At 47.0% G+C, this 27866-nt stretch overlaps 1 long non-coding RNA gene across 6 annotated transcripts in view; it reads right to left on the reverse strand.

Moving 5' to 3' along the window:
* LOC107033254 (uncharacterized) overlaps positions 1-22108 on the reverse strand; it is a 62965-nt gene extending 40857 nt beyond the window's left edge. For 3 of the 6 annotated variants that reach the window (XR_012073491.1, XR_012073486.1, XR_012073487.1), the window contains exons 1-4: positions 22015-22108; positions 16708-16921; positions 8523-8668; positions 5443-5645 (exon numbers count right to left, since the gene is read on the reverse strand). This is a non-coding gene — a long non-coding RNA (uncharacterized lncRNA). Of the gene's footprint in view, positions 1-116; positions 258-5442; positions 5646-8522; positions 8669-16707; positions 16922-22014 lie in introns of all 6 variants that reach the window. The other 3 variants (XR_012073488.1, XR_012073490.1, XR_012073492.1) reach the window with 3 other exon arrangements.
* Positions 22109-27866: the final 5758 nt, after the last annotated feature.

Raw genomic sequence — 27866 nt, forward strand, 5'->3', positions numbered from 1 at the left:
ATTTGTCTCTTTCTTCCAAAAATATTCTCCAACCCTGAAGTCATGCCTGTGCCTATTAAAACTCTTCTTTGAGGCAGTCAAATATGATTCGAGGGAAAGGCTGGGTGTGTCCTTACAGCCACCAGGAGAGTGATAGGCATCTCTTTAAGAAAGCCTCCTTTGGGCACGCTGGAATAGCTTGGGATCAGTGCAGGCTAGTCTTCTGGAATTGTGTCCCTGGTCCTTTCCACGGGTATCTGATCACCAGAAAGACAGCACTGGAGGAGAGATGACATTTTCAATATTTAACAACAGATACAGCATGGGCACCAGCCACTCCAAAAAAAAAAAACACACCACAATGTAGCGCTGGAGCCGGGGGGGGGGGGGGGGGGGGGTGAAGAGGAGTGTTGGGGGAGTTGCGCATGCATAGAGCTGGATCTGCAAGCTCTCTGCATTTGTTTGCTGGATCCTGGGGCAGTCTTGAGTGGGGGCTGGGCAGCCAGTGTGGCAGGGAGCTCTTGGGAAGCTAAGAGCAGCAGCTACTTAACAACCAGTACAGAGGCTTCCAATAGTTTAAGAACTGGAATGGCCGTAGCAGTGCATACCAGCTAGACATCAGCCCTGCACGAAAACCACTTCTGAGCCAGCTGACCCTCTGGCAGAGTCTACAACCTCATTGCTCCAAGCCACATTTTATGGAGTTCTTTTATTAGTCTCTCCTGTAACCCATAGCCACATCATAAAACTAAACACCCCATTCTGTACATCAAGTCCACTGAGTTCTCCAGCCCTGATTAGCACCGGGCTTTTCCCTCTGCGGGTTGTATTACAGTAACATTATAACTGACAGAAAAGGAATCTTTGCTGGGAGCAGTCAAATCCTTCAGACCAATTCAGCTTATGCTGTAGTCACAGTGTGTCACCCTTTCTTTGAAGCCCCTTTGCCAGCTTCCTGTCAATCTCCCTCTGCATCTTTCCCTCCTATCCCTCCCTATCTCTCCCTAGGGGTCCCTGTCCCTTCCCAAGCTCTTTGAATCTCTTTCAATGACAGACAGCCGTGGGTGCTTTGACGCCTGCCTGAAGTCACTGGACAGGGTAGCCCCAACTCACCCCTGAGAATAAATTTAGCCTGTAGGTGATATCCCAGATGGAGAGGTTATCTTTAGCCTGGCAGAGGATGGGAGTCAGTCTGGGCCATGATGTGAAACAGCAGAGGTGGGGGAGGGATGGAGGAGGAACGGAAACTAACACTCAAGAGTGGACAATCATGATGCTCAAATGCACTCAGGTGGTGGAGGATGGAAAGTTGAAAAGTCACGGTATGCTTTCCTGAAACATGAGGCTCTTCCGGGAACACCCTGGAATAATGGTCTGTTTCATTCCATCCATGAACTAGCAACCATTTTAATAGCAGAAAATATAGCTGCATTACGGGCAGGCAGTACAAAACCACAAACGCACGTGTTCTTGAGAAAAAGCAAAAACTCAGCATGATCGGTGGTTTTCAAGCTTTCCCATTCATATCTGTTTAGTACTTGTTCATTAGTTTTGTTGCCTGCAGGTGTTAAATGTTTTAGACTTGAGAAAAACATATGGAAAAAAATTTACATGGAAAAATTACATTACCTGAATTAGAGAAAAAGCCACTACTATTCGATTTTACAGGTAGGGCATCTCAGTCCAGTTCAGGAATATCAAGGGATTGGCTTCGAATGAACTAGGACGCCTATCTCTGAACGATTCAAGAAAGATGGCAGACTTTTCCTTAAGGAGATGATATAAGAAATGGTCCCTTTTTGTTCTCTAAAACCTCTTCTGCCACCGTTCATATCCACAGCCTCTTGTCTGGCCTCTGTTATAGAACAATTGAGCAAATCTTTCAGCAAAACAACTGGGCCCTTAGTTGTGAGTAGGGGAAGCCGAGGTCCTAGTCTGAACCTGAGCAGGAGTCAGACGTGCCCAGGCTTGTCTGACAACTGCACGACGGGCCCAGGGGCCTCCTGGGAGGGCGTGTGTTGCGGGAGAGGAGGCCTGAGAGGCCCGGGTTGACCCAGGAAGACAGCCCTGTTCATTGGAAGCAATTCATTCTGAGTATCCCTTGGCTAAATGTGCTTTTGACTCATATCTGAGTTTTATCCAGAGCAGCAGGACCATAAGGAGAAATGGAAAAGACCATTTTGTTGGAGTTTCGCAGAAATCAGAGTGCAGATGGTAGAGCGTTGGGGCAACGCTATTAGAACATCACACAGAGAGGAGAGGGGCAAAGACCCTTCTTCCTCATTCCCCAGAACTCTGGATGCAGAGTGCCCAGGACTGGCCAGCAGGAGCAGGCCCAGGGCTCCTCGAGAGGCTGTGCAGACGGCTGGATATCCCTTGCAGCCTTAGGTAAAGTGCACAAAGAAGGCACACACTCAGGTGCTGGGTCCTGGGGCACTCAGCTTACTTTACCATGTACTTAAATAATTAAGTCAATTTTTGTCCTTTTCTTCTCTAGATTAAATGATGCTGGTTCTGTCAACCAGTAAGTATACTGAAGGTGCCCTTTATTTTTACGTCATATGAGTGCATTTTGGTCCTCCTTATTTAACTAGAAGTTACCTTATTCACCTCTGTGACTCTCCCTCCTCCCAGTGCAGAGCAAAGTACGAGTAACAGGACATTTATAAATACCTTAATGACAATCTACCCAGTAAATAATCTACCCAGTGAAAAACTGATCTCCATCAGGTATACTCCTATGACCCACCCTGACTGACAGCACACCGGGACCTGTTAAGAGGGCCTAACATTTCCTGTCCTGTGGCCAGCCATGCTTCCTTGGATACTTTTTCCACTACCCACGGATCAGATCTTCTTTTTTTCCATATAGTATTCGGGCTATCCAGGTTTTGTTACTACAGGTTTCTACTCCTAAACATCATTCAGAATGTGCAAGACTAGTTCTTAAGTTCAGCAAAACTTAAACCTCTTTTCCAGAGCACCAACAACCAAAACAGCATTACCATTACCTGCAAATGCCTTGACTATGTCCACAATAACCTCATCAAGTCATCATAAAAAATACAAAAGTATTGTATATATGTGCACATAGCATCTCTGGAAAAAGAAACTCTTAATGGTTACCCCTGGGATGATGAGTTTAAAAAGTCTATGTTGGAGGCAGAATTTTCATTGTATAACCTTTTGAATCACTTCAATTTTAAATCATGTGCTTGTGTTACTCTCCAATTAAATTTCTTATGAGTTAGTTCCAAACAAACAAAAATACGGCAAAGAAGACACAGCCCTGACCCCCTTAGCAGTGGTGCTGACAGGTGCCCATAGCTGATGCCTCACCCTTCGGAGTCAAATGTCCACCACCATGCCATTGGCCCTACGGAGAGCCTCACTGAAATCAACACGGATTATGCAACGAAGTTCCTGGCTCTGGGCCCTCACAGCCCTTTCCCCGTAACTGGGGCAACAAGACTTCCTGCTTTGCCCAGGCCCCAGGACTAATCCTACTCCCAGTCTGCAGGGATTTTAAGGGACTCCAGGCTTGGGCGACTCTACCTTTGTGTTCTCTTGGCAGAGTTGGTCCAAACCTTCCCTAGTAGGGCTATATATCATCTCCATTTTTAGCTTGCTTGATTATCCATCGAGGGGTAAATGAGACACCTATGAGACGAGAAGCCTTTTCTCTTTCCCCCATGTTTTCACCAAATGCAGTTATTAAGAACCTCCTATGTACAGGGTATTTATTAAACCACGCTTGGGGCAGAAGCAGGTGAGGAGGGAAGCAACATCCCAGTGCCCTCACAGAGCTCACAGTCCGGTAAGAAAGAGAGACGGAGCCCAAATCCAAGAGCTTTGCTGTATACAGACAAGTGTGAGAAAGCACACAGGAAGGACTGCCTGCAGTCACTGGTGGGGAGACGGCAGCCCCAGAGAGCTTTCAGGAGGAGATGACACTGTTAAGACTTGACAGCTGGTAAAATTTCAACAGCTGAGATAGTCTTCCAGATCAAGGAAGTGGCCTGGGAAGGTGACCTTGTTTTCACACAATATAAGGATTCTGCCCTACTGCTTTCCCACTCCTTGGAGAAAGAATATAAAGTGGAAGGTGAAAGGAGCTGGGCCTGGAGAACCCAGGACCACAGTTCTTTCTGTTTAAAATTGCCTTCCTCTTGCCACCATGTCTGTCTTGTGAAAACCTACTCTTCAAGGCTCCACCCCTCATAATGTTCCCCTTCCCCCAGACAACAGTCCAGTCTGATTTTCCCAGGCAGGACTGGCCATCCTGGCTTCTGGACTCCCACTGCTCCCTGTCCGTTCCAGAGCATCAGGGAAATTTAGAGGTCCAGTGCCCAGGCTCTGGCGCCTTTCCTGCCTGCGTTCAAATCTCGGCTCAGCCATTGACTACTGAGTCATCTCAAGCAAGCCGCTTGGCCTCTCTGGGCCTTAGTTTCACCATCTGTAAAATAGCACAAGAATGGTACCTCCCTCCTAAAGTCGCTGTGAAGATTAAGCAAGTTAATGACCCTAAAGCATTAGCAAAGAGCCCGCCTTACAGCCCTGCTCAGCGCCTGCTGCTTACAGCCCCAGGCCGCTGTTACTCTTCACTGGACTGTCTGTCTTTGTGGACACGAGAACCTTGAGGGCCAGGATCACGGCTCTGCATCTCTGAATCGCACCCTCCGCCATCCCCACCCCTCTCTCCCAGGTACTTAGAGGTATCCTGCAAGGTAGGTGTTCAATTACTATGTTCCGAAGGAACGAAGAAAATATGGTCATGAAAAGTCCAAACGCAAAAAAAAAAAAAAAAAGCAATGCAGGTGAAATGATGGAAAGGAACGTAGAACTGTAAATGCAGGGGATGAGAATTTGCCACAGAGGAGATAAAACCCTATCAGTCTCTCCTCTTCCACCTCTTAACGTGAGGACTGCGCATTTTCCTGCGAACCGTCTTTCTCCCTTCCTCTCCAGCAGCCAGGCCTGGCCGGGCGCTCGTCCTCCCCCTCGCCCTGCCCCGCGGGGCGGTTCTGCCTCCCCCGCCCGGGAACGGCCGCAGCCGCAACCCTGACCTCGGCGCCCACGCAGGGCAGCAGCCGGGCAGCCGGCGGGCGGGGCGGGAAGGGGGGAGACGCGGCTCCGGGCACCCGAGATCCTTAACTGCAGCTCCCAAAGCCCTGCTCGATCCTAATCAGTGTGGGAAAGGAGCGCGGGCCGGCCCGCCGGCCGGGGACGCCGCCTCTTTTCATAAACTTTATCGCCGCGCGCTGCGGCTGATAAACCACCGTAAATAAACGAGCGCGGGGTGCGCGGCGGCCCGAGGCTGCCTGCCCGCCCGCCGGCCCCGCGGCCCCGGGGGAAATGAATCACACGCCGCCCGCCGAGCTGGAAAGAGCTCCCTGCTCTCCTCCTCCCCCGACCAGCGCCATAAATCAGCAGGCGTTCCTCCCCCACCCAGAACCCCCTCACCTCCTGTTTTATGGATTCAATAAAAAGCCCAGGCGTTTTCTTTCTGGCTGCCGGACCGCCCCTCCTCGTCCGGGGAGTTGAGTGTGTTGTCCTGGGTTATCCTCTTGTCTCAGGTCAAGCTCCTGGGTCTGGGCTGGGCTTGGACCTGTGCCTGTGGCTCCTCTGCACAAATCCCCTTTGGCTCCTGCACAACCGGAGAGGGGCTGGGCAGGGGCGGGAGAGAGTGGGGAGGCGTGATTGCAAGTCTCCGGGGGGCAGGTGATGAGAACTTTTCCCCCAAAAAAGTGGCCCTGGACACGTGTGCGGATGGATAGCTTGCTGTGGCCAAGTCCTAGTAGGAGCCCTGGGCTCTGGGCGTGGCCTGGCACCCAGCGAACTTAGAGGCAGAAGGCCAGGGTCTGCGCACTATCCTGACTGCTGAAGAAGAGGGGGAGCCCTCCACTTCCATGATGATGTGTTCAAAAGTCCCTTAGATGGGGGAGGGATAAATTAAGAATTTGGGATTAAATACACTCACTACTATATATAAAACAGATAAACAAGAAGGTCCTAGCACAGGAAACTATATTCAGTATTGTGTCATACCTCTAACGGAAAAGAATCTGAAAAAGAATAGGTATAAAACCCAATCATTTTGCTGTACATCTGAAACTTACACAACATTGTAAATCAACTATACTTCAGTGATGATGATGATGATGATGATAATGTTGCTGCTGCTGCTGCTGCTGAAAGTCCCTTAGATGCTTTGGCAGATCTTTTGATCTGCATTCTTTAGTTCTTGGAATTTTGACTTGACCCCCCACACACACACACACACCAGTTAACCCACAGTACAATTTGGAGATTGAGGTTAGAGGAAGCTCCCTGAGTGTGAGGGAAGACAGAAAGACGCCTGGTGGAGAGCCGCCCCAAGCACACAGCTCAGTCACAAGACCCAGGCCTCTTGCCCAGGTCTGCTACCTCCTGGCTCTGGGCCCTCAGGCAGCTGCCCCTTTCTGGTTTTCTCATCTGTCTAACTAGTAAATAATATGTAAAAGGATCATCCAACTTTCCTACTCTGCAGGAAAGAACATCCTTCTTATGAATCACTACATTTTGAAGGTGTCTTATCACGGGTCCCTCTGAAGAAACACCGTCACATCCCCTGGGAAGAAACAAGGGCACAGCCAGGTTCTGCGACTGACTGCTCGTCAGTAAGATTAACACAAGACTTTACCCCTCACAGAGGTTGGAGAGGCTCAGGGTCCCTCCAGCCAGAGGGCAGCCTGCCTGTGAGGCAGAGAGCCACAGAGAGAGCAAGTCCGGCACACGCCAGCAACATCGGCCCGCTGCTCCTCGGGTCCCCAAGTCTCAGCTGCCTTGTGACCGTAGTTCTGCTTCTCCTGGGAGGGACTGTTTGGCTCAGAACCTCTAAGCAGGAAAAGTCAACATTTCCCTGGATAGGAAGCCAGGCTGAGGAGGAAAGGAGGTCTGACGGCAGCTCTGGAGAGAGCCGACCCTAATGGGCATCCTGAGGAGATGTGCTTTGGTTTAACACTCCCAGGGGAAGTGGGTTGGGAGCCACCTCTCCAGCCGTGGCCAGGAGGAGGGGCTCACTTGTGAAACAGAAATGGACAAAGGCCTGCTTCTTCCAGAACTCCTTTCTGACACTACAGCGTGTCCCAAGGGAACGTGTGGCCCCAGACAGGCTTCACTTCCTGCTCTCTGGACAGAAGGACACTCAGTCTCATTTCCCTCATTTGCATAGTGTCAAGAAAAATGAGTCATATGGAATTGGCATTTGTTTTAAAATATTGGCAAGAGGTCCCCAGCTGAGATGGGAGTTGATTTCTCAGAACAGAATGAACATTCACTTGATCACTGATTTAATATGTGTGTGATCGCCACTCTAAGCCTCAGTTTCCCATCCACGAGTCCTGAAGACTTTTAAGATTTCTTTCCACTCTGTCATACTGGGACTCCAACACATGTGGGATGATCATGGGTAGAAGTAAGATTTTAAACTTTCCAGAAGAGAGATAGGTAAGGGAAACGTATCTTAATGTGACTCCTCCTGGTCTTGCTTTCTAGTTTGTTTGCTGTTGTGAAGGTCAGTAACCAAGGAAAGAAAGAGAACTCATTTAAAAAGATAGGGCTGAACGTCAAGATTGAAATAATCTGCCAATTATTTTACAAGAACAGACTCCCTAGGGTAGTGGTTTTGAACCTTTTACAGTGTCGGAACTTTGCAGAATTTGACGAAAATCTCACGTCCTGCCCTCTCTCCTTCCCTCCTAAATGCATACACAAATTCTTTCTTGTCTCTGCAGATCATTTCAGGAGTTCACAGATCCCCGAAGCCCCATCCAAGGACTGTTAAGAATCTCTGCTCCGAGAGGCTAATAAAACATTGACCCAAAGTTTCTTTATCTGTAGAAAGGAAATACCAGTCACCTCCAACTACTTTCAATAAAGGAGAATAAATAACCTGTACTATTAAAACATATTGGTTCTTTGCCTGGTAGACATGTAATATTGATGAAGCCTATCACCATCATCTGCCAGTCATTCCCTATTCAGCTTCATGGGATGTCAATTTCCTTACAAGACAGAAGCTGCCCTGTCTGAAATTCCCGAAACAAATTCTTCTGGTAAACCAGCACTGTAAGGCTTCCTACTTGCCTGTTAGAAACATAATGAGTCCCCACGGAGACCAAAGGGAAGGCTGGAGGGAGCTCTGCAGGCATTCAAAGGGGAATAATTGCTGGGGTAGGAATGCGCCAAAGGATCCCCTCCTGGCTTTAGAAGTCAGTGTTACTTTCCAAAGCGTCTTCCTTTCTCCCAGATGGGGTTGTAATTGTAGAGAAATTAATGCACTGAAACAAAACCAAGGTGTAGGGAAAAGGCTTTCGATGAAGTTAGCTAATGCTTTAGAGTCAGTTCATTTGGTGCATGGATTAGATTCCATGGTCCTTAATCTTCCTGGATTCATAGATTCTTTGGGAATCCGGTGTAAGCTATGATTCCTGGCCCTAGAAAATACACATGCACTGGACATATACTCTCACACAGTTTTACTTACAATTTAGGGAACTTACAGAACACTGGCAGTTCGTCTCTGGACCACTGGGTGCATGGAAGCTGCACTCTACCTGTCTAAGGCTTCTTCTGCCTTAATAGTTGAAGACTCTTGGGATCCATAGATGATTCCATCTGTGGCTTCAGGGCAAGAGTCTGAGAGCCTCTGCAAACAGAGGAAGGAGCAAAGTGTTATTCCCACAGCTGCTGTGAAAATAACTATGCTTGAGACGCTCAGAGTAGATCATGTTTGGAAAGCCTAGTCCCAACAGCAGCTCTTCTCCCAGAGAATGGCATGAAACTATAACTTGATTTTTTTTCCTAGGTGGTGGGGAATGAGGAGGGATGGGAATCCTGGACAGTACAGGTTAAAGAATAGGGGAGTAGGGTACAGTCAAAACATGCAGATAGCACAGTCCTTGGAGAATTGAATACTAAGTGTTTCAAGAAAGCCTGGATGAGCAGCAATCTTCCATGTGGGAAGCAGTAGAGGAAGCTACACAGCTTTTCAGCAGATAGAAGGGCTCTTCCCATGGCACCTGAGGCTTGCCTTACTGTGGCTCATAAACGTTCACCACCCCTCCCTGGGAAGAGATGATCTTTCTCTTCCTCATCGACATCAAACTTGGCCATGTGGTTTGCCCTGGCCAGGGAAATGAGCAGGAATGGCACCGTCACTTCCAGGCAGTAGATTCAAGCACCAGCTCAAGGTTTTTATCACACACTCTTATCTCTCTGCTACAAGACTGGCCAGCCATATTCCCAATCCACCACTCCATCAGCATCAGCCTGGTCCCCAAATGAAGGTGATCTGGAGCGGTCCTGCTGTCAACCTATCAGAGACCTAAGGCGAGTACACGAAGAAATGTTTGTTGTGTGAGCCATTGAGATTTTGGAGTGTTTGTGACTGCAGCAGAATCAAGCCTAAATGACTGATACAGCACTCTCCTTTGGCAAGGAAGAGAGATGGGTGCTCAGAATGGCCCTCACTAACCTACAGGGCTGCTGATGACAGTACCAGCCAATGTCAGAAGGGGTTAAGTGCACACTCCTCACTCTCTCCATCCTTCCCTCTCCCTGACACTGTTCACAGCGCCCTCTCTATCCACCATCACCCAACCCTGTAGCGCTCAGCTAAGAGCCAGGAGTGATGCTGCCACAAACCAAAGAACACTGGGAGCCACTGGAAGCTAAAAGAGGCAAAGGAAGACTCTCCCCTAGAGCTTTTGCACGGAGCCTCCAGCCCTGCTAACATCTTGAGTTTGGACTTTTAGCCTCCAGAACTGTGAGAAAATAAATTACCATTATTTTCAGCCACCCAGTTTGTGCTAATTAGTTGCGACAACCATGGGAAACTAATACTCCACCTTAGCAAAATATCCTTTCTCATGAGGTCCTCCCTTTGATATAACACTGAAGGGCAGGAACTACAAACCAGTATACTAATGGATTAGGAGGAAAGCCTCTCTTTCTCTCTGCCCAGTCCCTAGGGCGGGGCCTCGGTTATGTTTAAAGAGGGGAGATGCCAGCTCACAAAGCCCGACCGGTCTATTTCCTCTCCGAGGGAGACACCGGCAGTGAGAGAAGTTGAATCCTTGATTATGGGCTCTGCAGAAACTGATGCTCAAAATAAATAGCTCCTGGAATCAAAGCTCAGGGGATGGTCCATAGCATTTTAGAGTCTCGAGGATGGAGAGAGATCACATAGTCCAACGTCTTCAGACAGTTTTTAGAGGTTTAAGAGGTTAAAGGATTTTTGCATATTTGTTTTTTGGTTTTATGGAGGACCCTGAGGCCCAGAGAGGGGTACCATCTGCTCACAGTCACAGAAAGGCACTTCTGGGTCCACAAAACTCTGGCTGTCCAGCCTCTGTGATATTACCCACCTTCCACCCCAGGAATAAGCAGCTCACTATCTCACTGGTCTAGCTGGCTTAAGTCTTTCATAAGCCCTCAATTCTCCTAGTTTGGGGTTCCCACGTCATATCACTTTAAACATCTTAAAATACATATACATCCCACATCAAAGAAATTTTTCTAGTGGAGATACTGGGGATTGAACACAAGACCTCATGCATGCTAAGCATGTACTCTACCACTGAGCTATACCCACCCACTCAAATATCATTTTTATTTAAAATTTTTTTCATGGCTCTTTTATAATTTTTGCCTTTGAAAGTAATTGGCTAAAAGTAACTTGTTTGATTTTCTACAATGTTCTCGGAAAATCCTCATACAGACCCAGGAAAATCTAACTAGATTGTTTTCAAATGCAATGAAATTTTTATGAGTACTAAATCTCATGATTAATAAGATCGATATTAGGCTTCCTTTTATACAGATTTAATTCAGCTCCCATAGATATTACACATAATATAGGTATTGATTACCCCCATTTACAGCCTTCAAGCAGAAGAGTCACTCTCCCAAGGATACCCAGCTAGAAATGAAAGAAGCCAAGGAGACTGCTGCTCAGGTCTTCAGACGGTAAGAACAGTCCCCTTTCTGTCGAGCTCAGCAGAGCTACCATTCACAAGACTCACGGCCTTCCCAAGGAAGATGAGGATGTATGAAAACAAGACACAGAAGTCAGCTGGGAAGCCCTCCTGCGGGTCAAATCTGGAATAATCTATTTAACAAAACAAATAGTGACAGTAATATATTGCAATCATTAAGACAGAAATCTGTAAGTTCCTGCTCAAAGAAAAAGAGGCAGGGAAGCTTCTTCTTACGGTAACATGCCAATCAATAAATGAAGAAATGATGGAATTTGAAAAATTACCATTTAGCAACCATCGTAGTAATAAGTCAATCATCTGAGAAACTTCAGTAGATGTTAAAACTAGTAGGTGAAAGTTTAAGAAATGGGAAATTTGCAGAGTTTCAGAGTACTTCCACACAAAACTCTTACTAATTACAAAGAGAAAAAGTAATTTTACAATGACAAATCAGGAGGAAATATCAGACAAATGCCAGTTGAGGGACACTCTACAAAGTAATTAGAAGGCGGTATTCAACAGTATCAAAGCCATGAAAGTCAGGTAAAGATGAAGGCACCATTCTGAAGGAAGGGACTAAAGAAACATGACAGCTACATGCAACAGGTAAGCCTGAATGGGATCCTTTTGTTATAACAAACATTATTTGATTGTCAAAACTTGAGTGGCATCTGAGGATTAGACGGTAGTAATGTATCAACGTTAGTTTCCTTGTTTTGATGGTTGCATTATATTATGTAAGGGAATTTCCTTGTTTGTAGAAATTACACACTAAAGTATTCAGACTCCAGAAAAAACTGGGGTTTTTTTTTTTTGCAACTTTTGTGTAAGTACAGAATCATTGCAAAATTAAAAAATTTAATGAAGAAATTCGGGTACGAACAAGTCAAAGTAGTGAATACTAAGCATTTTTCGGTCACTTCTTCCAGGAAATAGGCTCCTTCCCTCAAGGGAGGTATCACAGGGCAGGGCAGTAACCTGCCTGCTGAGGTGGCCTTTCTGCAGGGCTGGAAAGACTTGCATGCAATGTCTATAAACTGGTCCTTTTACCCTAGTTTAAATTGATAATTGGTAGTCATTTACAGTTGGCAATGGCTCTTTCATTTTACCTTTAAGTTTGACCCATCCAACAACAACAACAAAAAAACAGTTCTGAAAAACAAAACACTGAAGGGTATTAAGATGGTTCCCATCTAAAAGAACACTTTAAGGTTTGTGTTTTTTTAATTTAATTTTGTAATATGAATGCTGGTTTTCTTCAAAAGGGGGATCATCAGAAATGAATGTGTTCTCATCAGATGAATAAAGATGAATAAAAGCAGCACCAGCTTGCCGCCACACAAAACAGTGCCTTCCTGTGTTGGATTCTCCCCTGGTCTCTACTGCCTTCCACTAAATGATGAATTTCCAATGAATTATCATGCAGGGTATGTCTCTTCTTGTCTACCAATGACTGGTTTGCCCTCCCTTCCTTCTTCCTTCCCTTCCTTCCTCCCTCGTGGTCTTAATGCACTCATCATTGTCTGGGTCGATCAGTAAGTCTATTTTTCTTGCAGACTTTAGGAAATCTACAACACCTAGTGAACATATAACTTAGCTTAGTATAACCCAGAGAAGGCAGAAGAGAAAGCAAAGGAAGGCTGTGAATAAGGGGAGACATGCAGTCAGCACATACCCATTTCCTTTGTGAAGAGTAAATGAAGTCTGCAGACAACCAGAGTTCCCTACATGTGTCCATCTTAGCTGTTTCAATTCTTCTTTTCAAAGAAATGGCGCGTCTGGGGAATGTGTGGAAGGTTTCCACAGCATTCCACAGGAAGCTACACTGACCCTCCATTCTCTCCAAGCGGAACAGGATGTCCCCAACTCACAATCCTGCTCTGTTCCAAAAGTTCTCTTATAAATTATTATTTAGAATGTGGAAATCATGTTACAAATTATGGTTTGATTTCCAGATTAGCCACAAAAACTCCCCATAATTAGTGTGTAAAGTAACCAACACACACACATACACACCCCCAAACTTCATCATTAGAACTGCTCAGGTGGCATCTGCAGGTAATGGCTGTGAGTCACGTGTTTACAAGTCAAGAGTTCAGACACTCCATTGATGTAAATGATACACATTGACAAATGGCTTCTTCACCTGGAATTCTGATGTGAGCAAGAACATGGTGAGGGGTTCATGCTAGACCACCTTCTCACTCACCCCCCAAAAGTATACACCCCGGGAGCTACACTGAGTTTTGTTATACTCTGATCACCATCTTGCTGTAATTTTTATTCCGCCCCTCACGGTACCATTTCTTTCTTTTCTTTCTCTCTAGCATAGTCTGTTTCACTAAGTCCTGAAAATACGACATTTGGGCAGAAAATGAGGCCTGAAAAGAAATTTAGGAAAGCAGATATCATTTATCATTTTACCACTGAATAAGTATTTCATTTAGGATGGGTAAGGATACTTGGCAAAATTCTCGGGTTTTATACATCTTTTGAAGATTCTATTTACCATGATAATGAGGCAAAGGGACAGGAAGACGAGGAGGAAGACCTCAGTAGCTCTTGGTATCAACTCATTGCCGTAACCACACCTGGCTGTAAATTTATTAGATGTAACATGATTTAAGTTTCAAAAAATCACAAGACCATCGCTGGGATGATCTCACTAAAAGTACAGACGTCCTTCCAATTCTTATTCTGTGACAAAAAAAAATGAAAGCAGATCTGTCTGGTATTCTTTCTACGTGTGCTTCTTCAAGACAAAGTTTCTAAAATAATCTCAGATTCAGTGTAACACTTGCCAGACAGCTGTTGTAGGGAGAGCCAATAACGTAATCCTCGGGTCTATCATAGTCTTTCGTGTTTCTCCTCCCTTCAGTGAATTCTGGGTCCAGGCCAGTTTATCGACGCATGTTCCGAAAGTTCAGAAAGTCTCTCCGAGGAGACTTGATGTCACTTGAGGCCTTTAACTCCTATTCTACTGATCTAGTTGAGAAGGCAGTTTGTTGCTTCTTGGCAAAGGAATTGACCTTAACTCTGTTTCTAGAGGACAAATGTCTGTGCAGATGAGGCTTCCTCCCCGAGCTCTAACTGATGCGTGTGCTCTCTCCAGCCCCTGAGATAGCTCCCATCCAGAGTGGATAAAACCCTGGGACAGGGATTTACAGACTTGCTCTTAGAGCTGGAAGGACATTCTCGAGGTCATCTGGCCCCGCGTTCTCCTTTCTGATCTGTGGGTTACCCTTACCCCCACTGGCTAACAGAAATCAATTTTCTAGGAAATGAAATGCTTTTTACCAATAAACATGTTCAGAATCTCATATCCATGACTTTATCTTTCATTCAAATGAGTTTATTGAAAGAATTTTAGACAGAGAAAAAAGGATGTGGTGTGCTTTTACATGGACGAGGGGATGAAACCTTGGGGTCAGCCCTTCTCTCAGACTTCCACAACGCCGGTTCTCTAAAGCTACTGCTTCTTAAATCATCATCATCTGTCAGACAACAAAGAGGACTGTCACTAGAAGAGGAAACAGGAGTGTACACTATGGACAAGGGACTGGAAAACACGCTGATGTCAGACAGAGGCAACATGAGGGAGGAACGTTCACGGCTCTCTTTGACGTCTAGCTAGATGGTCGCAGGAAGCCATTAAACAAATGAAATCTTGCCATTTGTGACAACATGGATGGATCTAGAGGTTATTATGCTCAGTGAATTAAGTCAGAGAAAGACAAAGACCGCATGATCTCATTTACGTGTGGAATCTAAAAAACAAAACAAGCAAAATAAAATGAAAACAGGCTCATAGATACAGAGGACAAATGAGTGGTTGCCAGAGGGCAGAGGAGCGGGGCTTTGGATGAAATAGGGGAAGGGGATAAAGAGGTCCAAATCTCCAGCTACAAAATAAATAAGCCAAGGGGATGTAATGTACAGCATGAAGAATATGGGCAATAATATCACAATAACCATGCATGGGGACAGACAGTTACTAGACTTATGGTGGTGATCATTTCATAATGGGTGCAAATGTCAAATCACTATGTGGTATACCTGAAACTAACATAATGTCAACTATATTTTTAAAACAAGAATTAATTTTAAAATGTACTTTATCTATTTATCAAATGTTCAAACTATCATGTTAATATGTTATCAATATTTAGAAATTATTAATGAGATATTTTACACTCCTATTTTTGCATTAAGTTTTCAGGCCCTGGAGACTATGTCACGTCAATAGGGACCAGCTACATGTCTGGTGCTCAGTATCCACATGTGGCTAGTGGCTGCCATCCTAGGCAGTACAGATGTAAACAGTGGTTGGGTCCACAGTAGTCCAGAAAATTGACCTATGTTATGCTCCAAACAGAAGTCTGAGGGTTTCACGAATGAGCAGAACGGGTGTGAAACTGAGATTTTCACAAGGTCCTCAAGAGTGGTCAGTGCCTTCTGACCACTTCCGAGAGCTGCCTTAGGGACTTGTGAATGGGGTGGTCACATGTCACTTTTCCAAACTCAAGACTTTATGGACTAACCAAGGGCATGACTGAGAAGCAGAATAGCCCAAGAGGGACACTGACCTTCCTCCTATTCTGCCACTGATGAGCTAGAATTTTGGCCAAATCATCAAAGCCCACGCCCAAATAGGCCTGATAAGAAATGTTCTGTTACCCACCCTTGTCTCTTTCCTTTCATGCTGGCTTTTCGAGGAGGTGAGAAGGAAGAGTTTTTCCTGCAGACTAGCAGGTGTATTATGATGATGTGATATAAGGAAATATTCATTGAGGTAGAAAAATTGGGAGGTGATGACCGGTTGGTGAAAAATATTGGAAGTCACGTGGCCTTAGAGGATTACTGACTTGGCAAATTGTATAGGAAGTGAAGCATCACAGCTCTCCCAAAGGGTTTTAAAGGTTTAATTCATGCCCAGAGATAAAGCAAGTGGCCTAAAGGCTGCTTTCCCACTACAATAACACAGGCTCTCTCCTGTGAGAGAAGTCATTTAAGTGTGGTGTTAGTCAGCAAGAATTCCATGGTTATCCACAAAGTTAAGGCTTGTCCCACCAGCACATTCCTTGCGTCCTGATATTGACATCTCCTGTTTACATATGACATCCATAATGTATACAAAGTCAGTGGACCATAACCACGTCCCTGTGAGACAGGACAGAACCCTGAGGAGCTGGCAAAGTTAGTGGGTTGTAGAGGATTTTAAAACCAGTCTTCTGACTCCAAATCTACATAAATAGTGCACAGGGTCATTGACATGTAATGTATGCTTGGCATGTAGTCAATAAACAATAAAAGTTGGCTGATGGAATGAATGAATGAAAAATAAGAAACTGAATTTCTTGAAATTCCTCAGAAGACACCATTTCCAAACTGATATATGAGCTCATCCTCAGGAAAGCGTTTTGCTTGATTAACGTTTAGGAAGAGCAGAAAATATTTCCTTTCATATAGATTTCCTTATCGAATCATTATGCAGAAGTAGTTTGAGAACACCACACTATTGCTCCACACTTCGTGCAACTATGTTCAGACATCTCAGCAGTGAGTCCTGAACATTAGGCAAAGCAGCCTTCAGCAGGGAATGTGTTGTCCACGGATGACTTGGATCCTCTATAGAGACAGAGACAGACAGACAGAGAAGGTGCTGGTCAGGTCAGCCTCTGCCAACACCTGGGCTTTCCTCACTCACCTGGACGTGGGAGTTTGCAGGGAAGAAGATGCTAGAGTGGGAGCCAAAGGAATTCAGTAGACATAACCGGGTAGAAGGAACAAACCACGTAAGAGAGAAAATGGTCTGCCTATAGACTGCCTTGTCCTTCAAGTTCAAATTCACTTTCTCTGTTTTTGGTGGCAGTAGGGTATTTTTCTCTATTTCAAAGGATCTCAGGCACCAGATATTCCAGCTGGAAGAAATTTAGAGATAATAACAGCAATAAGAACCAACACTTGCATATCCCAGGTGTGACCCAAATGCTTTGCCAATATTGTGAACTCATTGAATCCCCCAGCAGGTACGGTCATCCCCCTCTTCAAGAATCCCATCCTGTACAATCCCAGGCACCATTGTTCACATTATCTTTGAGAAATTCAAGTGGACGGTGCCCACTGGGGTTACAAAACCCTGCAGACTTGCCCGTGTTACAGAGGAAGAAACATCACCTGTCCAGCACTTGCACATTTTACTGATGGAGAAACTCACCACACAGCAGCTTATTGACAGAGCTGATTCCAGAATCTTGACCCCCTAGTTTTGAGGCTCATGCCCGTGCAGTCTGGCAAGTGCTCCGTTTTGGAAGCTGTGAGTGACTTCAGTATCCTGTCTTTCAGAGAGCTCACCAGTAACAGGGGAGGTACTGGCCACAGAAGTACCTAAAACTCAGCACATCTTCACATTCAGTTCTGGTTAATGGTTCCATCATCCTCCGGGTTGTACATGATTCTCCTTGAGTTCCCCGCCGGTAAGTGACCGCATCCTTACATCTCAGCAGAGCATGGTAGTTGTAGACCTGTGCCCTGAAGTCACGCCGCTATATGACCTTGGGCAAGTTTCTCTGCCTCAGTTTCCCCCTCCAGAATGTGGAGGTAATAACAGAACTTATTCCTAGGGTTGTTATGTTTCTAGAGCAACTAAAATAGTGCACGGCATGTAGTAAGCGTAAGTATGTGTTTCCTAAAATGCTGGATTCTGAAACAGCCTTCTAGCTTCATTCCCTTCCTACAATATCAAAATACTCTTGCTAAAACCCAAGTCTGCTTCCAGGCTCCACATAATCTACAGCAGTAGCTCTCAAATTTTAGTTTGCCCAAGAATCCCCCAGGGTGCTGACAGAAAAAGGGCAAACTTCTGAGCCACTCCTGGAATTTTGGTTTGGAAGGTGTGGGTGGAGCTCAGGAATTCCATTTTTACCACGCACCCACAAGGGATTCTGATGTAGGTGGTCTGAGAGCCCAGTTTGAGAGGGAGCGGCCTCCTGAATAAAGTCCACTTTTAGCATGGCTTTCAGTGGCCCTGGTCCACTGGCCCTTGTCCACGTGGCTCGGAACCCCGCCCCTAGCCCTGCCAGCCAGACCTGCATCAGGAAAAATTAAAAGTCATGTTAAACTGCATTTCTCCCTATGACTGCTGTGTGACATGAAATGAGGAAAAGATACCTGAGTTGACACCCAGCAAATTCTCTGTGGGCCCTGCCGGTGGGTCAGCCTGGGAACCACATCTCCGTGGCTTAGTCCCGAGGGAGCATAAAAGCCCGGGAGAGACAAACACATCATGTTTCCGAGTTCCTGTTCTCCTTCTCTACCTCCCTTAGAGACCACGCCCCTTGTTTTCTTCTCTTAAAGTAACTCAAGGGATTGTCGGTTCTAGATTTGGGAAAAGGAAGCTGAGAAGGGGCTGAATGGAGACAAGCACAGGCCTGGAGCCAGGGGACAACACGCTGAGACAAATGGCACATTGAGGTCCAGGAATGCCCTGCAGAACTCACCAAAGAAAAATCTATTTTTTTTCCCTCGTGGCAAAGCTACTTCAACTGACTCGGTATTAGACTCTCTAAAAGCTAAGTCTTGACATACAAGTCCAAGAACTTGATGACACCTGTTTTGTCCAGTTATACAATCCGAGCACTTTTCAAAGGCATTTAGTCAGAAAACAAAAGTCCCGGAGCTTCCCTCACAATGAATTCCAGGTCAAACCCATTCTGGGTTTTGTTTTGTTTTGTTTTGTTTTGTTTTGTATTTAAAGTTAACTTCATCACCCACCCGAGGAGCCAACATCATTCTCTGCCTGGCCTGGGTTGAATAGTATCCCTTCAAATGCATGTCTATTCGAAATCTGGGAAAGTGATCTTGTTTGGAAATAGGGTCTTTGCAGATGTAATTAAAATATATAAGGGAAGACGAGATCGTACAGATTTTCTGTCTCACTCCGCATGGGCTGCTACAACAGAAGTACCACAGATGGGTGGCTTAGAAACAATAGAAACTGATTCTTCACAGTTCTGGAGACTGGAAGTCAGAGGCCCGCGTGGGCAGGTAAGGTCCTCTTCCTTTTCATCTTTGTAGCCAGCGTCCTCACAAGGTGGAAGAGGTGAGGGAGCCCTGTGGGGCCCCATTCACAAGGGCTCCTCCCTCATGACCTAGTCACCTCCCAAAGGTCCCACCTCCTCATACCATCACTTTTGCAGGTAGGATTTCAACCCATGAATTTGGGGGAACACAAACATTCAGAACATAGCAGATGGGGTCATACTGGATTAGACTGGGAACTAAATTCAGTCACCGATGTCCTTTAAGGAGAGAAGGCACAGAGAGGAAAACACTGGGTGGAAGCCCAGGTGACAAAGGAGACAGAGACTGGAGTGACACTGGAGCAAGCCAAGGGAGGCCGAGTTGCCGGCCACCCCCAGAAGCCGGAAGAGGCAAGGAGGGGCTCTCCCCTGGAGCCTTTCGAGGAGCACAGCCCTGCCGACACCTTGATGCCAGACTTCTGGCCTCCACAACTGAGAGAATAAATTTCTGCTGTGTGGAACCACCCAGTTTGCAGTACTGAGCTATGGCAGCCCCAGGACCCTGCCCAACTGGCCCTTTACTTGATGATAGAAAATCCATACTCTACTGGCTTTCAAACTGATCATTGGACAATCATCAGGTCAGCTGAGCATGAAAACATCACTCAGCTAAGCTCAGATCATGGAGAACAGTTAAAAAAAAAAAAAGCAGCTTTATTTTTGAATTAGGAAATTTCCTTGAGCCAAGCCAATGTGGGGTGGAGTCAGAGCTCCCTGCTGGAAGCAAGTCCTTTGATAACAGCATTCCAGTCTCCGTTAGGGCTCTGTCCTCTGCCCTCCTTGTATGCAGTTTTGGTGAGGCTGTCAAAATTCCTTGACATCCCCCAATAAGGAGTTATCACATGACCCATGCTTTGCCACTTGGACTCAATCCTGGGATTTTTGTCCCAAGAAGAGTGATGCCGGAAAGAAGAGCCAGAGGTTGTCCATCCAGCAGCTGAGCCCTGAAGGGACTGTCCACCAGCACCTGCTGCCTGGACACCGGGAGGTAATCAAGACTGGTTCTGCTCCTCTGTCTTCTGAAGCCATTTTTATTGCGTGCAACCCACAACTGTATGGAGACACCTGCCTGCATCCAACCACCCTAACCACCCCGTCCTCACAGGGAGACGGAGGACAGAAGGAATTCCTGGGAGGGTCTGCCGAGATGTCCCAGTCCCCCTACACACACCCCGCCGATACACACACACACAGCTGCACCTGTTGCAAAAGTGCAGCTAAAAAGATAGTCATTACCTTGTATACAGATCTTTGACATAAATTTATTTCAGAAATCAATACAGTTGCTTTCTAGCTAACAGAGTTAAAGCTACTGCCAATCCTAACAACTGTATCATTTGCAACTTGAAGTACATTCTTCCTTCTCCTTTTCTGTTGTTTTTGATCTTTGATTTTCATTTCAAATATGTATTATAGGACTCCTAAAATCTCAAGTGGAAATAAGTGGAGATATAAATTATAAATACATAAACAGACACATAGGGAGATCAAAATCTCCATAAATGTTGTCAAGCGAGATTCATAAGTGATCTAAGTTTAGCTTCCAGAAGCGTGTCATGTATTCCTCAGACACAGTTTAGTTGGGAAGAAGACAGATTGGATCACAAAATACAACACACCCCACCCCATCTTCATAGATGTTGCTCAAGCACTCACGTTACCCCCAGACTCGGACACCATCACCTTCAAAGACCTCAAAGCCTGAAATATATTCTTCCAAGTGCTGGGCAGTATTCACAAAATAAAGCAGACCAATTCCTAAACCACCAGTCAGAGGTCCCGAATGCCAAAGGCCAAGCCACACCCTCGCCTCGCACCAGGCACTTGTGAGAAGGACAGGTCACACTGGGCTTGTTTTGTTTTCATATTTTTTTTTTTAAAACTAAATCAGTGTGCTCACCTGATAGGGCTGGCCCATCAGGAAGGGATTTCATTGGATGACCATTCGGCCAGAGAAAAGCCATCTTTGTTTTCCAACCCCATCTCCTGTCCCCAGGGCCTGAAAATAACACCAACACCAACTTCTCTCAAATCTGAGGAGCTATTGTGCAAACCTGAGTAAGTCAGTTACTCTTTCTTGGCATTGGGGAGGAGGAAAAACAAAACAAAACACAGACGGGACTCTTCCCAAAAACCAGACCAGAGGACTGAAAAGCTTAATATTTTCCGCGGTCGGATGAAAGATGGGATATAAATGCAAAACGGGTTGCTGTACGTTATTAAATTTCAATTACACTTGAATTAATTATAGAGTGACATTTTGACTGTTTCCTCCTTATAATTCTTATAACTCCACCTGCCTGACATTTCCTTCCTCTCAGGGGCCCGTGTAGAACAGGTCTCACTTTGTGGGAGGGAGGCCACCCTGAAGAACTTCAAGAACACGTTCCCGGGAAGGCCGTTCCTCAGGCACACACAGGAAATTCCAAATACTCAAAGATATCACGAGGTTTGTCACCCGCAGGACTTGACCATTTGAAAACTACCCATGGAAGAACAGAGAAAGTTCTTCATAAAAAAAAAAAAAGAGAGACAAAGAATTCCAAATCCTTTCACCTCCTTAGGGCCCTCGAGGACCAAAACTCACTGAGTAACCAGACACTTCCCTCCTGATCTGACTGGACACTCAGAGAAAAACCACAAAGATGAAAAGCTTAGCAACTACAGTCCAACAGAAATGCAGATGGCAGCGAGTGGTCTGGGAGAGGGGAACCAGGCTGCCAAGAACTGAGATTCTTGGAGAAGCAGAGAGAGAGAAAGAAAAGACCAAAGGCAATGACTTCAAGCAAACATAACCTTTACCGCATGGAGGCGGATGACAGGCAGTGTTTATGACGTGCCCACGCCCCATCCCCACCCCTGCTTTGTCCTTGGGTCACAGCCAAGAGTTCAGGTGGCATCACAGATGCGATTCTGCAGACTTGGGCACCTACCTCACTTCAAGATAACTCGTTCAAGCACAGAGTTCACTCTAACGCATATTCTTCTGTCTTGGATAAATCCAAGGTGCCTTCCTTGCCAAGTCCCTGAAGGCTCTTGCTATATGTGGTGGGGGGAGGACTTGCCTTGTCCCCCCACCTGGCTCTGTGATATTAAGGGGTCATAAAGGAGTGATGTTAGCACCCAGCCCTGAAGCACAGGCATTGGTGGCCCTGCCATTTGAAGCCAGTGTTTCTCATTTCTCCCTCAAGTACCCCAAATCAGAAAAAAAATGAAATCATACCCCCAAAGGCTTGCCAGCAAGGGCCCAGGTTTATCTATGTACTCACCTCCACCCTCCCTCCACCTGCACTCAAGCCCAAACATTCCCTAAAGCCTGTGGTTAATCTTAGAAATGTATGCAGAATTTGGATCCCACTAGTCTATAATATGTTTTTGTTTTGCTCTAAAAATATTTCAAATGACCACAAAGTGACCTTACACCCCATGAAGATATACCAAGTTTATCCTGTGAATTAATGTATTTTGCAGGGTCCCCGCCCCGAAAGGAGACCAAGAACCCCAGTTTGAGGAGCACAGTCTTAAACAATTGCTTTTCTTGGAAAAGCAAAGGCTTGGCCAATTATTCTGGAGACACATTTGGGCAGCCGCCCTATTTTATCTTCAGTTGTCACCAAGAAGGGCTTTTGATAGGTGAGCAACCATCTTACAACCGGACTGTTTTTAGTAAAGAAGGAAGCTTGAGCAGTGGTGATGTGCCTGCCTCCTTCCTCATCGCTCTCTCGAGGGAAGCAGCGGAAACAGGCCCTGCTTACTCACAATCTCTCAAATCTTAAAATGGCCTGCAAAGCTCGGCACGATCTGGCCCCTCCCTGACTCTCCAGCCTCATCCCACGAGTCAGTCTTCCCCTTGATCACTGCATTCTAGCTTTGACCCTACTGGGTTATCATTGTGAAAGTAACGCCTGCCTTGCTGCAAATTCCCCTAGTTCAGAAGGAAGGAAATGGTTCCACTCTCGGTCCACGTGAGTCTGAGGCTCTTCTCTAACAGCTTGTCCAGGACCCAGCTCCTTTAGGACTTGCTCTCTCCAGGATCTTCCTGCCACCAGTCCTTTATCTCCTGGACACCCTTCCCCTACTTCATAACCGTCAGTCTTGTACAACTGGCCCCAACCTAGCTCCAGGATCGAAATCGGTCATTGTGATCCTCTTCCTCTCTCCACGGTTCAGGACTAGGCGTGTGACTTCAGATCACTCAACGACAAAAGCCCGGGACTTTTATTTGATGGTTCGGGAGGCAACAATCTGCAGTGTCCTTCTTTCTCTGCCCATGGAAAGAAAGCTCGTTTCCTGGGGCCTCTAACAGACACCGTGTAAGCAGCATAGAGGCTTGTCTTAGGACGGAGCTGATACGCTGAAGGCAGAGAAGACGGAGCAATAGAAACTAGATCCTCAGTTACATGCCCGAGTCACTGAATTAAAGCGACGTTGAGGCCTACCCTCTAGAATGTTTTTCTTTTTTTTAATTTAGTAGCATTTTATTTTTGTATTGAAGTATAGTCGGTTTACAATGCTGTGTTAATTTCTGGTGTACAGCATAGTGATTCAGTTATATATGTATATATGGAGAGAGAATGTTTATTTTCAAGAGCTAATACACATACTCATTATTTAAGGCAGTTGGATTTGCGATTAAAACAGATTCATTTCCTGCCTTGGGAATGCCATTTCCTACAGCCCACTCAAGAAGACAGAAAATACGTAACATAGTGAATATTAATCCTGGAGGAAGTATAGGGTGCTGAGAGGCATAGACCTGGGCCACCTGGTCCAACTTTGGAGTCCAAACTTGGAAAAACTGACCAAGATGTGATGAGTGGATAAAATTAGACAGGCAAAGTGAGGGGAAGAAGCAAAAGAAGAGGGAGGGGATAGGGCTCCACACAGAGAGAAGCAAAGACTTAAAATGAGAAAGAACATAGTGCTTTCATGCAACCAAAAATGGTCCCATGATTTAGTCCTGTCTTAAAAAACAACCACTGAAAGCGTGGCTACCATGGATCCCGCCACCCCCTTTAAATTAACTGTAGCCTGGTGAGCAGACCCTGGTGTCATCTTCAGCCCGAAGGCATCCTCACAGGAGCACTGCAAGTAGAGGCAGCAGGTTCTTGATTCACCAGGTGTTTGGGGGCCACACACACCATCTCTACACACACACACACACGCGCGCGCGCACACACATGCACACACACATACACTCCTAGTACTAGCCCTGCACCTCCCTCAATCCTTCTGACCCCAATCCTCCTTACCAGCCAGGATCTGCACATCAAAACATCAGGCCAGAGGACCGTGGTGGTATCCAGCAATGGTCTATCCCCACGGAGGACACTGGCTCCAGGCAGGGATGCTGAGACCCTGGCAGCTCCCAGAGGCGAGTGGGAGGTCACACGCAGCCAGGTGAGGCCTGAGCCAGACCTGCCTTTAGCCGTCTGAGCCCCTTCCCACACTGTGAGGCCAGCTGGGAGGAGCCTGAAGGAATGTGACAGTGTGAGAGGGACTTGGGGATGAGACAGCAGAGAATGGAGGGACCTCATCTTTAGCCCACCTCCAAGGAGGAGGAGGGTCTCTTTGTGCTCGGGACGCATCTGTAAGAGATGAGGGGGCTGCAGCCCCTGTACTCCAGCTGCAATAAACAGCAGCACAGGCAGGCGGTGGCCCACAGAAAGGCCCTCCAGCCTCTGCCCTCCCTCTGCGCTCTCTCTCCTGGGTGCCACAAGAAAGACTCCCATTCTGTAAACCAGCAGCTTCAGGGGGTCTGGAAACAATCCCTGAAAGGAAAAATAATCATTGTATTTGGAGCGGCAGGCCCTGTGATAAACATGTGCCATGTGTGGTAGTTCTGAATTCTCACGATGAGCTGTGAGCGCGGTATTCTAATCCGCGTCCTACTAAGAAGGAAACTAAGGCTCACAGGAGTGAAGTCGTTTGCCCACATTCACACAGCTGGAACAGAAAGAGGGGGAGTTGGGACCTTCTGTCTGACCACTAAGCCTGCCTGCTTATCTCTAAGCTCCGAGGATCTGACAGCGCTGGTCACTTGTTGGGCCGGGGCAGGGGAAACCCTGCCTGCTACTGTCTTCCCTCTGCGCCCCCTCCTCCACAGCTGAGGCCTGTCTCCCTTGCCAGAACCGCCCCCATGCTGACCACCCAGCGGAATGGCCCCGTCACTTCCGCACATTCACCGGACTCAGCCCTTTCTCTCCGATAGGTTTTCGGGCCTCTCCCGGGCATGAATGCCATCCCGGTGGCCCTGTCAGTTCCCAGGTGCTCTGCCCACCTGCCGCCTGAACTCCACTGTTGAAAGGGGGTGTCTCTGCGATGCTCAAGGGAGCCTCGGGTGACAGTGCTAACCACAGGAATGCTCCCTCCTCCTTGGCCGCCCCCCTTCAGGCGGCTCTTGAAGAGACTTGGCATTGCACCCACATCTCAGGGCTGAGGGCTTCCCCTAGCCTTCCCACAGGGGCTCACAAGGTAGCGCAATCCATCAGTCAGAGAAGTTCATTATCAGCCCAGTACCAGGCAGGGATCTGGTCCATGCTTCCCCTCGGCAGGATGCCATCAGAAATGCCGCCTTGATCTTCACCTGTGCAAACAGCCCACAGGATGGAGTTTAGCCCTCGACAGGCAGGAAGGAGCTGGGGAATCTCTGGATCCTGCCACTGTCACCCTGCTGTTTGACCTTGGACAACATTCCTCCTTTTCCAAACATGTTAAACTGAAGGTCCTTCTGTGGATTTCCAGGGACAGCCTTAAATGATGCAGTTGGCGGTCATCTTGGCCCATTCTCTCTGGAGGCAGTCACCACATCTAGCCTCCTTTCATTCTTTTTCCTCCTTTTCGTTTTTTTCTTTCTTTCTTTCTTTCTTCTTCTTCTTTTTTTTAAGACATTTATTTATTTATTTATTTATTTAATGGAGGTACTGGGGACTGAACCCAGGACCTCACTGCATGCTAAGCATACACCCTACCACTGAGCTATATGCCCAAACCCCTCCCCCCCCCCTTTTTTAAAACAGACCCTGTGGATGAGTGTGGGAGGAAGCCAATGAAGATCTTGTGAAAGCCCACCACTTAGGATGTTTCTTCTTTACATTCTTCCTAGGGTTGTGTGGGGGTGGGGGTGGGCCAGGGGTTGCATAAGCCAAGCCTTTATGGGGTGTTGCTAAGCCAGGTCAAACTCTCCCCAACTTTTCTCCCCAACCAGATCCTCTTTCCAAGGCCATGGACAAGCTGGGAGAGAAGGGCTAATCGGTGGCACAGCTGTGTTCCCAGGAGACTGGGTCGTGCCTGGCTGCCCGGCTGCATTGGATTGAGTGACAGTGTGGTTAAGAGATTTGCCAAAAATCACACAGCTGGAGATGGCGCTCCCAGAGGGCAGGGATAGCAGAGCAGGCCAAAGGGTCCAGAGTCGAGTCTTGAGGAGGAAGGATGCAGGGAGCCACGGAAAGTGTCCGGGGCTGAGGGTGGCAAGCTTGCTCTAGGCCTGACTGTGGACAGCTCCTGGGAGAACAAATCACCATGCATTCCAGGGCCCCGGTCTTCTCATCTGGAAACCAGCAGGCCAGCCCATCGGAGGCAGAGAGATCCTAAATGGATCCAAGCTCCCTTCTAACTTTGGGTTCTCCAACTACTTTATAATGTAGGGATCCAAAAATGCCCCTGAGGCCTTCTCCCATTTGCATGGAGTGCTGGGGCCACACCGAAGCTCAGATGTGGCTCACAGTCCCCCTCCCCTCCACACTCGCACCCTAGCCCTTGCCAAGGAAGTGGGATTCAGATCACTCTGATCCATCTTTATGTAAGGCAAGCAAATGATGGCCTTGCAGAGGGTTGATGCTTCCAAAGCCCTGCTGAGCCTGCCGGGTGGGTGACCTTTATGATTTCTCTCCCTCCTTAGGACCAGAAAGCTCTATTTGACCAATATTCAAGTCCCCAAACTTTTAGTTTGCCTGGAGCAAGCCCAGGTGTCTTAACTTTAGGGAATAACCTCCTCAGCCTTCACCAGACACCTTGAAGTGGGGGGGCAACATATCACACGGACTGCCCTGTGACATCCTTATGGCCCCCTCCGCAGGAAGAGCAGGTCCAGCCAGCGTCAAAGATCCAAACAAAGTTCCTTTTCCATGTGCATTTTCTTCCTCAATAGCTTAGACCGTAAAGTCACCAGGAAGCACTGTCTAGTGCTCCAAACTCAGACAGACAGCCTGACCTCTGCCCTGGCTCCCAGGTCTGGCCTGGGCCAGACACCGCATTGCCAGAACTGTCTTCTCATCTACAAAACAACTCAGGCCTCTTCCTGCACAACACAGCCCCTCCCTCCTCTGGCAGCAGCAGGACTCAGGACCAGCCTATCTCTCAGGAGAGGGAATCACTGTGGGAAAGGGCCTGGAAAAACAGAGCAGAGTAAGAAAGGGTTCCTTGTAAGTGGGGACGGCAGGGGCAGGCACGAAGACCTCAGGGAGTGTCTCTCCCATCTTTACTCTTCCACCCTCCTGGTCCTGAGGTGGAAGGTCCATGCTCTGGGCTCCCCCACACTTGGGCTGGTTTCCTTTGCAGGGGAACAGCCTGATGTGCAGATAAACAGAGCGGCCCACTGTGGATGACTGCTGGGCATCTCCCGGGATCAGCAACACCTTCACCAGAGAGGTGCTTATGTAAGCACTCACTTCCCTTTCCCGCCCCCACCCCTTAAATAAGCAGACCATTTCCTCCCCTCCACCCCTCCGCTTGAAGCTGGGTCATTTTGCCTTCCTCAGGCTGGAGCCCGACTTCTCATCCAGTT

This window comes from Vicugna pacos, chromosome 1 (assembly GCF_048564905.1).
Source record: "Vicugna pacos chromosome 1, VicPac4, whole genome shotgun sequence".
Taxonomy (NCBI): domain Eukaryota; kingdom Metazoa; phylum Chordata; class Mammalia; order Artiodactyla; family Camelidae; genus Vicugna; species Vicugna pacos.